Genomic DNA, 12116 nt, shown 5'->3' with positions numbered 1-12116 from the left:
CCCCTCCAACTGGGGAGGGGTGAAGAGCCATTCTTTGAAGCTGAAGGTTCTCTCAGCATTACAGCAAACTGGTATAAAAAGGCCAGGCCACAATGAGATTAAGTGCAGCTGAAATCCAGCAACAGAGAAGGCAAAGCAGTTGATTTCAGAGATAAAACGAACTGGCAAAAATTAGAGGTGCCCTGTGTAATGAAACTGTTTCAAAAATGTGAGGAATAGAGTTTCCAGTAAGGATACTAAAGATAAACATTTCTGGACTCTCTCTTTGCCCCTGTATGGAGATCGTAAGGAAGAGAAATAAAATGTTTAGATAAAGAGCTTTTTCTGTGGAACCTAAGGAGTTTTGTTTTTTTTTTTTTGGCAGGGGCTGGGCAAGAGATCTATTCCCTCTACATCTCCTTATAACTTCAGCCTTAACTTTGGAAGACTTCCATTTGCTCTTAATTTGTTCCCAAGGGACATACAATGATTCAGTGAAACAGCCTATGATTGGTGCTTGTTCATTAAACACTTTTTATAAGCTCACTATGGGTCACAGTGTGATGCACGTGGGGTTTCCCATCCTCCAACCCTGATACACATCCTCCCAAACTCCCCTGCAGGATTAAAGCCACTGCTCATCTGTCACGGATCAAAGAGTAGGATGATTCTTCAGGAAAACAGTCCACCAAACACAACAGAGTTGAGTGTGCCTACAATAATCTTAGCTGTGGGAACTACGAGGAAGTAGAAGACATGTCCCTGCTCTTACACCACTCAGACTCCAAAAAATCACTACTGCTGGGATCCTTAGACATCCACTACCCAACCTCCCCTCAGTTTCATGATCACTTCAACATCCTCAAACGAGGGTGAAGTCAAGGAGGCTTGTGACTTTGCACGACAGTCTGCTCCGCTTGGGGGCAGCTCTCGCTATTGCAGTGAGGAAACTTCAAAGTTTGGAAACAGTGTAAAGCAAACAGAGGGGAGGCAGGGGATGGTAGGAGAGACTGCTGGGAGCAGGTGTATTTAGGGGGGTGGATATCAGTGGGAAGATAAGCAGAACCTGAAGCAGGTCCTAAAGGAGAAGCAAATGACCTGGGTAAGAGGAGGAAGGGTTTCTAGAAGTGCTTGCATGTCAGAGATGTGGTGCATTTCAGAGGAAGGTGATGACGAAGGTGGCTACAAACGTCACCATTTATTGAGAGCCAATTACGTGTCAGACCCAGCACCAGGCTCTTCCCATGTGTCATCACACTAACTTTCCTAACAGCTTTAAGCCGTTTGGTTAGTTATTCATATAAGTCGTAGATGAGGAAACAAGCTTGGAGAGATGAAATGCAACAGCTAACATGTGGTAAAGGTGAGACCTGACTTGGTGTGGGCTCTTAGCATCTCTACCCTGCACTTGCCTGGCTGGAGTAAAAAAGTTCTGGGAAATGATGGGTGAGGAGCCTGAGGTTGGATCGTGGCAGGCTTTAAGTAAGAAAATAAATAGACTCAGTAACTATATCCTATCTGGTAACCTGGAGCAACCGTTTCTTTGCCGGGCTTCGGAATAAATTAATTTTGGGAAAACGTATTTGTGGTTGTGCAGTACAAGGAAGGACTGGTGGGGACCAGGTCTAGTGTATGGAGAACTATGGGAAGACGGTAATGGGAACAGAAAAGAAGAGAAAGGTAGAAGGGACGCTTTGAAGAAAGGATTTGCAAGCCTTTGTGAGTGACTAGAAATTGCAGGTCAGAGAGGACAATGACCTTAAGGTTTGGAGATTGCATGGCTCAAAGAATGAAGATGTGTGGTTGATGAAACTACCAAATGGGTCTTCGATGGGCCACCCCACCTAATTACCATGCACATAAAATTTAAAGTAAGCAAATTATTCTAAACTAAAAGGAAAGTGGCGCATTGTAAAATCTGCATGCACAGGGAGTTAGGATACCTGGATCCTTTGCCTGGAAAACTCCTAGTCATCATTCAAGACACAGCTTTAATGCTACCTTAAATGTAGGACCTTCTCCAAGTTCTGGGGCTGGATGAGTCGCTCCTCCCTCTGGGTTCCCCTATTACCAGCTCATGAGCTGTTACTAGACCAGGCGCAGATCAGTCAGAAACTGGGTCTCATGATCTTGTGCTCTCACTATCTTGAATAGGCTTTGGACCATGACAGGTACTTCATGAACGTTTACTGAGAATGTGGTAGTATAATCTTTGGGAAAGGGCATGTTAAAAATAGAATCAATACCCAAATTATTTCATTTCACTTTGTGTGGGATTGCAAATAGCTCTTCTGTCACTCACAAACCAAGGGTGGACGAGACAGCAAGTCCACCAGTGAAATACAGCTGTAGTCCAAGGACACTGCTCAAATAATTGATGAAAGCTGTGTTCTTAAATTATTAGAGACTTTTGGGGAAGAGTTTTCAAAATAATTTTTAATTCTCAAGAGCGTATCACTTATATTCTTTAATTTTTCCATCTTTAGACTTTTTGGTTTTTGTGTTTTTTTGGCTGCATTGGGTCTTTGTTGCTGCGCATGGGCTTTCTCTAGTTGTGGCGAGCGGGAGCTACTCTTCATTGCAGTGGCTTCTCTTGTTGCGGAGCACGGGCTCTAGGAGCAGGGGCTTCAGTGGTTGTCACACACGGGCTTAGTAGTTGCGGCTCGTGGGCTCTAGAGTGCAGGCTCAGTAGTTGTGGAGCACAAACTTAGTTGCTCTGTGGCATGTGGGATCTTCCCAGACCAGGGATCGAACCCGTGTCCCCTGCATTGGCAGGCGGATTGTTAACCACTGTGCCACCAGGGAAGTCCCTCCACCTTTAGATTGAGGGTGTTGAATTAAGTTGAGGATTCTTAACCCTAGGGGTTAGGAATAGGTTTTAGGGAGTCCTTGAACCCCTTAAAATTATATGCTAATTTTTATGTATAGAGGCATTTTTGGGGGAGTGAAGGATCATAACTTTCAGATTCTCAAAGTAGTCCATGAGCCAAACAAATGGTAAGAATCATTGAACCATATATGCTCTAAGATTCCTTCTAGCTAACAGAGTCTATGCTTCCTATACATTTTGGGCTTTACCTATGTTGGATTATATCATTTCAACTTCATGAGGAAAGGGAAAGGCAACAAAATGTAATTGTTTTGATCACAGAAGAGAAACTTATTTTTCCTACATACTTTAGTACATTATTTACTGTACCCCTAAAACCATTCTGAAAGTTAGGGAATCAGGAGCCCCATTTCCAGATTAGGGAAAAGTGTCTTGGAGAGGTTAAAACAGTGATAATACAGTGACTTGAATTCTTTTCCATTTTCAAATTCCCTGAATAGGATTAACATACACACACATACACACACTCAACTGAATATATATGTTCAATGTAAACTTCTGAAATAGCTGAAAGTTTGAGTTTATAAAGTCACCATATCCTTAGCCACAAGTAGGCAATAATGGGAAAGAATCAAGGAAGCAACCTGAAAACTTATTTCTGTTTATGTGTGAATATATCAAGTCCAGCTTTTACATTTGACACTCTCTTAAGGAAAAACTCACAGAGTACCCTGTGCTCTACTGAAACTTAAAAACAGTCTGAAACACTTTATTCTTTCTAGATTAAATTTACTGAGAGGATCAAAACTTTGTACTTGAACATAATGACCACTCTAATACTTTAAATAAACAGCATGTTTATCAAGTACACTATGTATGCCATCTCTGGCTGCCACTCATTTGACTACAGCCAAGAAGTTTAATGCATTTTGTAGCTAGAACTCTACTAGATAACAAGGTTATCAATAGCTCCATTAAAATTCTGAGCACTGTGAATATTTGAGAATTCCCCCTTAAAATGTCCACTCTCCCTCTTTTTGCAACATTTCTACAGCATTACAGATGCCTCTATATTCTTCAAGCTTCACGCCAAGTTGCTGATAGTTGGTAACACATTTCAAATAGTGGCATTTAAAACAAATATACCCAAAGTAGCAAGGTTTCTTGATGAATTTCAATGTATTGCTCTTGGCTAGGATATTTCTTCATTCTGGAACACTTTTACTTTTCTATGGCAACACTTCTTGGCTCCTCAAAGCAACTCCTTTTAATTATGCTCATCTGTACATTTAAGAAGAGATCTCACTGGAAAAAAAAGTCGGAGGTGGGGAAATGTAAGAAGACAGCCTGACCATTGTGTGTTAGCAGGCTTTAACTCTGCTCCCCTGCTTCAAAGAGGGTGCATACTCTCAGCATTCTCTCCTTGGCTGCCTCCTTTCCTGCCACTGCCTGTCACATTGGATACACTATGATGCTCACTGTGAAGGTTGTAAGGGGATATGGGGAGAAGACCAGTAAAATCATTTCAGTCCATTTTTCTCCATATAAGATACATAGAAATTTGAAATGTATTTGACCTTAACTTTTAACAGACTGATTGTATCTGTACTTGCAGCTAAACAAGGACTAGAATTCAAGATGGTGTTGGATTGAAGGGCTATGGCAATAATCCCACTGCAGTACTGCCTTGTCTACTCTCCTCTGCATCTAGGTCATGATAACAGCTAGAGTGCACCAACATATAATTCCTATATATGTGCTAAGATTTCCTTTTTTTTTTTAAACATCTTTATTGGAGTATAATTGCTTTACAATGGTGTGTTAGTTTCTGCTTTATAACAAAGTGAATCAGCTATACATATACATACATCCCCATATCTCCTCCTTTCTGCTAAGATTTCTTGCTGGTTCTTCAACATCCCCAGATTTTGGGGCCCTGAATTTGATTCAACAAACATATATTGCATGTAAGGTACTGTACTAATAACTGAGGGGATAAAATGATGAACAAAACAGTATTTCTGCCTTCAAACAATTTATGTATCTCTTTCCCTAACCAGTTTATAAAGTAGAGGATAGAGCTGCATCCCATGCATTTTTGGTCAATATGAGGAAGTTCTATAATAAAGCTCTGATAAAGAGTGAATTAAATGCATTCAATATGCAAGAAAAGAGTTACTAGCTTGCAAGAAATAGGATCAAAGATATATCAAAAAGAGGGCTTTAAATTGCTCATGTGTAATATATGGAGTTCTTCAGAATCAAATTATCCTTTTAGTGGGTGGGTGTTTGAGTTCAGGAACATTAGATCAGAGAAAGCAGCAGTCTGACATTGAAGTCTCCCATCTTTTTCCTCCTCCCATCTGAAGACAAAGAACTCCCTCCCTCTAAAGGACAAAAATCAGATGAATGGGGAGAAAGCCCTGACATTCAGGAGGTAACTGAGGTAAGAAACTTGTATGCCTGAAGAAAAGACTCTGGGGAGATCTGCAGGTCCTGGGGAAAAAAAGGAAAATAAAGAAGAGGAAAGAGGGGGAGAAAATGGGGAAATGACTACTTTCTAGAGAAAGGAGTTAAAGGAAGGCCTACAGTTTGGAAGGAGTAAGGAGATCAGCAACATGGAAGCATCTGCACGGGACACTGTGGAGACCCAAGTAGTGAGGCTTTGCCTTGTGAGGTTTAACTAAACAAGGAAGTTGGGCCAAGGGTACAACACCTGAGTTCTTCTACCTGAAACCCTAAAGGTCATTCAGTAGCAAGGACCCTCTCTGTGGACTGCTGGTCAGAAAAACTTATCTACCCACAGACCCCGATGAGAAATGGTGGCATGGACCCCTCTATTTCCTTGTGCCCCTTCTCCACCAAAATAGACAGTGACTGCTCCCACCATCCACCTCACCCTCTTACAAAAACATAGGGCAATACCACATTACGCACACACGTTGCACACTGCTATGGGCACATACATGATTTGTACCAATTAGAGAGCTCAGAAATGGTTCCATCTGAGCTGCCACCTCCATCTTAAATGCCTTTTTCCATTCATACACCCCTTTAGGCCAGCCCAGCTGGCTCAGGGAATTTCTACTGGCTCCCTAGTCTGTCCTAATTTAAACCTTAATTCTTGTCTGGGATCAGTGTTCTCCCTCTTCCCATGACCCAGACTGAGGACTCAGTTGGAAAGTGTAAATTCTATTGAGATTTTTCTGACCCATCCTTTAGCTCCAGGCATAGCAACCTGTGGTGAGTGATACAGTACCAGAGTCTAGTACAGCTAGGCCCTTGGGAGTCCTACCCCTGCCAGATCTCAATACTCATGGGCCTTTTCAACCCAAGAGGGAAGGAGGGCAGGAGATCAAACACTTTCCCATTAAGCAAAACAACCCCTCTCCCTCCCACCTGTCTGCCACTTTTAGAGCTTGTGACTAGGTTAGATGATTCCAGGTTGGGGGGCGGGGGGGGGGGAATCTCCCTCGACGTAGTCCCCTAGAGGGAATAGTATATAACTTGCTGGCTAAGAAGACCACCTCAGAATCCAGGAGAGAGGCGGTATCTAAATCTAAACCCCACTTCTCCAACCTGACCTATACTTGCCCAGTATCTGACACCCCAAGACTTGGTACTGTCAACTGATGCAAAAGGATGGTGTATCACTGACTCTCTCTTGGCTTGTCTGACTGCAACCTATTATGGTTCTATGAGTGCCAGGCATAATACATCACTCTAATCAATGAATGGGGTATTTTCAGTATAGGTCTGTAGTTCGCAACTTCATCATGCACCAGAATCACATGGAGGGCTTGTTAAAACACCGATTGACAGCACTACCCCTAGAGTTTTTAGATTCAGAAGGTCTCGCGTGGGGTCAAAGAACTCGCAGTTCCCAGGAGATGCTGATGGTGCTGGTTTGGGCAATGCACTTTGAGAACTACTAGTGTTTATGAAAAACAAAGATGACCTGTTTAACCTTCAGATTATTTCCTCCTTTACCTACCCCAAATCAAGCTATATCTTTACATAAACTTCATTTTAGGGAAAAGGTGACTTTTGTGTAGAATCGGAACACATCTTCAGTAATGTTATCCCAGATAGGATGAGGTACATAATTGGACAGTCCTTAGATGAATGAAAATAATCTACGATGTTACGGCCTGCCTACGGATGTTTAAAATCCATGAGAATACCAATGGCCACAGATGTTTGAAAACAATAGGTCTGTGGCCTCCTAATTCCAAGGCTCCCTTTGGGGCCAACTTGTTTAATGACCCTGTCATTTAAACCAACAGTTGCAGTTAATATCTCCTTGGAATTAACCATGCTAATGATACAGTGCTTTCGAATAACTGTCCTGCAGTCACAGTCACATTAGCTGCTTTACCTGGATTATCTTTCGCATCAATAAGTTCATTTTTAAGGAAATGGTCAGCTACAGAGCAAAGGAGAATTGGACACTGGACCAGAGGCAATGGCAATGGCAGTCAAACTGGATGCAAACTGAGCAAATCTCCATAAGCCAACAGCCCATGGTGATCCATGAGTGACAGGCCATACGAAGTCAGATACCGCTGGAGGTAAATGGCAGTGACACTTTGTGAACCTTCCTTGAGGAGGAATATGGAGGCATCGTCGCCTCTTAAGATCTTAAAGGCATGATGGTGATGGAATTACAGAGAGAGGATTATTAGGATACACACACACAATTTAATATTATTTGGTTTAACATTTGTCACAGGCTTTTATAATTATGTGATTTATAGGAGTGGAGAAATAGGGGGGTTCCCTGGTGGCCTCACGGTTAAGATTCTGGGCTTTCACTGCCATGGCCCGGGTTCAATCCCTGGTCGGGGAACTGAGATGTCGTGCAGTGCGGCCAAAAAAGAAAAAAAAAAAAAAAAAAAACAAGATTGGAAAAACAGACACCTTTGTTTGAGTTTTATTAAAGTTTTAACTTAGTCCTTTTAGCTGTTGAGATTCTAGCTCTCCTTAAATCTGTGAAACCAGAAGATCTAAGATCTCACAGGAAGAAAATATCTGCATCTGACTGCAGAGTCTATGAAGGCTTGAAAGAGAAAAAAATTTTCACATGCATATTTACTTTGCTCTGGTTAGCTCTGGCTAGAACTATGTGGTAGGATTCTAATGACAGCAGAAATTTTCTTCCACTGGCAGTTTTGTCAGCTAGTTGCATAACAGGGGCTTTTCTAAAGACTGGTCTTTAGCCATGATAGCTATATCTGTATTTCACATACACAGATTACATTCAGCAGCTGAAACTGAGAAATGGTCCCTTCCCTGGTTTATTGCTCTTCATATATATATATATATATACCGTATTTACTTCTCCCCAATATAATTCAGATTCAGAAATTGAAAACCATCAGAATAATCTCAATTATGCTATGCCAATAGTAAATTATCATATAATTAAAGCCTATAGCATCTTAAATTTCATGCCTAGACCTTCTTGTCTTCTAATTACATTTACCTGAAACAAGCAGCCTTTCCATGGTCATTTGTTACATTCCCACATAAAGGGAATACCTTCACACCTCCACACTTATACTTCTGCCCCTTATACTCTTTTCTCCATCCTCAAGGAGAAAGTCTGCCTGTGAACAGTGTGGGTTAGGCAAGCAGGATCCAGTGAGGCAATGGGGGTGAAGACGGTTTGTTCAGGAGTGAGCAATGGTTAAGGTGAAAGGCACTCCAGAGGCTTGCCAGCTGGGAGGCAAGCTGAAGGAGAAGAAATGAGAAGTTTCCCAGACACAGCAACCACAGTATGAAAGAGATAATTTGAAGATTTGTAGCCTTGGGTGCTAAGAAATTAGTCAAAAGATCTTGACGTCTGTACGTATGTCTTTGTTTCCTTTGACACATAATCAAGATCTGTTAGAGCCGCCAGCTCATGCATTAATGGTGATAAAGTATTTGATGCCAAGATTTGGAGAAAGTCTCCTAGCTGGACAAGTGTAAAGACCAAGTGTAGAGAGTAGGGTTGGGCTTGGTGACATCCTGAGTATTTCTATGGTTGGTTTTAACATCGTGGGTCTGCCTGCCACCGTGAATGTGTGTGTATATGCACTGATGATGCCTCAGGGATATTTTATAGGTTTCCCTTTTGAAAAAAATCCAGCACTACAAATTCTTCAATTAGGTCTTTATATTGAGTGCTTGAAGCTCTACGACCACTTCGCTGTGGTCTACAAGAAATCTCCCTAATTTCCCAAACTAGTCATCTGTCTAGGCTTTGAGTACTTACAAACTCTGTTGAGAAATAAAGAGGTGAAATCTGTCAGTTTGCATTACTCTCGTTTTGTCCAAGTGAAAAGACTTTTTAATACATCTAAACTACTCGGATTAACAAGGTGCTGCAGAAGCCACACTGCTGCATGTCACTTGGTTACCTGTTGACATGTGTTAGTAAATAAATAAGAGGGTCATCAATCAGTTGGTTTCAAACCCTGGATTTAGAGAATGATAAATTCTACAGAATTGCTCATGAAAGGAGGAAAGCTTGCTATTTCAAGGCTGCATTTATCTGTAAATCACATTCCATATAAAAGTAAAAATAAAACAAAAACACAAAAAATACATGACACACTGTCAAGTGAGCTGAATAACCTGACATCATTTCTGAGACCTTTTAGGGAACAGGTGTTGAACACTTGTAATGAGATTTCCATGCATCTTCAGAGGAAGGAGATAAGATTCTAGCAAGAGCTGCTCAGAGTGTTACAGATCATGGCCGAGGGAATAGTTCTCAGTAAGGAACAAACTGAAAGAGATATTACATAAACGTTTGGTTTTCTCAGGAGGTGCTTATGTTCTAAGAATTTTTACAGAAGGCAAATGTTCACCCAAGAGAAGCTTTTGGAAGAATATAATTTTTCCAGATCCTGAGGAATCTGGGATATACTTAATTAAGTACTCCTGATACATTATCTTGTGCATTTACCTCATTATTTTACATCTTCTTCTGAAACTTTGAGAGTCAATGTGGTTCATGGAGCTTTCATTTCAGAGTGTGAAGTATTTTTTTCAAGCATAGATGGTTGGTTGACAATTCTATGTAGAAAATGAAGTAAGTAAATTGGAAACTTAGAAAACTGAGGATGTGAAAAGGTAAAAATATTAGTTGAAGATAGTTACATTAAAGAGTAATGATGCATTTATAGTGATAGATGTTTTCTTCAATACTTTGAGGTCTCTCTGGAGACCACGTTTTTATCAGAGAGGGCTTCAGTTTATTTTAATCCATTTAGTGAGCCCTTCTTTCTAACATCTCTGAAACAGCCCATTCTTCCATACTGATTTGTGGTCCCACTTTATTCTCAACGAAGCATATCAGTCTCCCATTTATACATGACTCTGTCTCTATATTCCTCTTCGGAGTATCTGCCTGATCCTGGGCTTTGGTGATGGTTTTGTAATTTGTCTTAGTATCTGGCAAGGCAAGTCTCCATACTGTTTTATTTTTTCCTTAAGGTGATACAGTTTTCCAGTATCCTTTATTCTTTTACTTAAATTTTGAAGTAACTTTATCAAATTAAAAAAAAAACCCTGGAATTCTGATGGACATTGCAGTGATTTTATAGATTAATTTGGGGGGAGAGTTTATATATTATTAAGTCATCTCTCTTAAGGGCATGAACTGTCTCTACATCTATTTACATCACTCTCTGTGATCTTTATTTGAATTTCAAAATTTTTTTTATAGAGGTCTAGGAAGTTTTGTATAATCTGGCTAAGTTAACTCCTGGATGCCTTATAGTTTGGTGGTTACTATGAAAGGTACCTTATCTATCTATTTATCTACCTATCTATCTAGTTGAATGATGGTGCAGAATAGTGTTTCTGAGTGTGGTCCATGGACCACTGTGGATCCCTAAGACCTTTTGGGGGCCTGCATAGTCAAAAGTACTTTCATAATAAAATGTTTTGCCTTTTAAATTCTGTTGACATTTACAGTAATGATGCAAAAGCAATAGTGAGTAAAACTGTTACCTCAGCATGAATCAAGGTTATGGTGCTAAATTATACTCATCATGTATTCTTTATCACCATTCACTCAAGAAAAACAGCTAGTTTTACATAAGAATGTCCTTGAGGAAAGAGTAAAAAATTATTAATTTCATTGACTCTCTACGCTTGAGTATACATTTAAAAAAGTATCATCTGTGACAAAATGAGAAGTTTGCATAAAGCACTTTTGTGTACTGAAGTACGATGACTATCTCGAGGAAAATTGTTTGTGTGATTGTTTGAGTCCAGGGCTGAGCTAATTGCTTTTTGTTTTCTTTCACAGAGAACCATTCGACTACTGACAAGTATGGTTATTCAGACTTGGAAATTTGGTAGACACTTTCTGAAAAATGAAGTAAACCTCTCACTTTAAGGAAACAATAGATAGTATTTGTTGCCAATGATAAAATGGGAGCTTTTAAGGAAAAGTAGAATTTTAGAAAACTTGTATCTGTCAGGAGCTTGACAGCTTCCTAATACTTTAAGACTCTTCTGATGAGTCGGGGTGATATTCACAAGGGTGATTTTTTGATATTACATAATATTTGTTAACATTAAGAAGATCGCAATTCACTGCATATTTTTCAAATAATCAATACATAATGTTAAAAATTATGCATGGTGAAAGATCTATTCAAAATACATGATAAACCAGTGGAATTTAATGTAATAGCATGAACAGTTCATTGATGTGCTTTCAGACTTCACATTTCAATTAAACTGTAACAAACTTCCACTTGCTGAGTTTTGGTGTAATATCAAAGAAGAAAACCCACAATTATCTGAAAAGTTTTCTAAAATATTCCTCCCTTTTCAACTACATATAAGCCCAGATTTGTTTTTCGTGTCTTAACCAAAATAATATATTGCAGTAGACTGAATGCAGAAGCAGGTATGAGAATCTAGCTGTTTTCTATTAGGGAAGCCATTAAAGAGATGTACGAAAAGGTAAAACACTGTATACTTCTCACTACATAGTTTTTTGTTTGTTTTGGAAATTTTTTCTTTTCATAAAAATGTTTTATGTTGACAAGTAATGGGTTTATATTTATTTTTAAACAATAACATTTTATAAATTTATTTCTAGTATGGTAAATATTGGTAGATATAACCTACATAAACAAAAGCTCTTTGGGATCTGTGTTAATTTTTAAGAGTGTGATGGGTCCTGAAACTAAAAAGTTTGAGGACCTCTGTTGTAGAGAAAGGCTATTGATTTTAACAGGTTGACTTTACAACCTTACTGAACTTTTGTATCTAGTAGGCTCTATCTAGATCCTGTAGA

At 39.7% G+C, this 12116-nt stretch overlaps 1 protein-coding gene across 14 annotated transcripts in view; it reads right to left on the bottom strand.

Annotated features, from left to right (window-relative positions):
* CADPS2 (calcium dependent secretion activator 2) overlaps positions 1 to 12116 on the bottom strand; it is a 545377-nt gene that overhangs the window by 102214 nt on the left and 431047 nt on the right. The gene's annotated exons all lie outside the window — the stretch shown is intronic.

The sequence above is a fragment of the Balaenoptera acutorostrata genome, chromosome 7, assembly GCF_949987535.1.
Source record: "Balaenoptera acutorostrata chromosome 7, mBalAcu1.1, whole genome shotgun sequence".
Classification (NCBI taxonomy): domain Eukaryota; kingdom Metazoa; phylum Chordata; class Mammalia; order Artiodactyla; family Balaenopteridae; genus Balaenoptera; species Balaenoptera acutorostrata.
The sequence above is the reverse complement of the archived record's forward strand: the minus strand, read 5'-3'. Positions and strand labels throughout refer to the sequence as shown.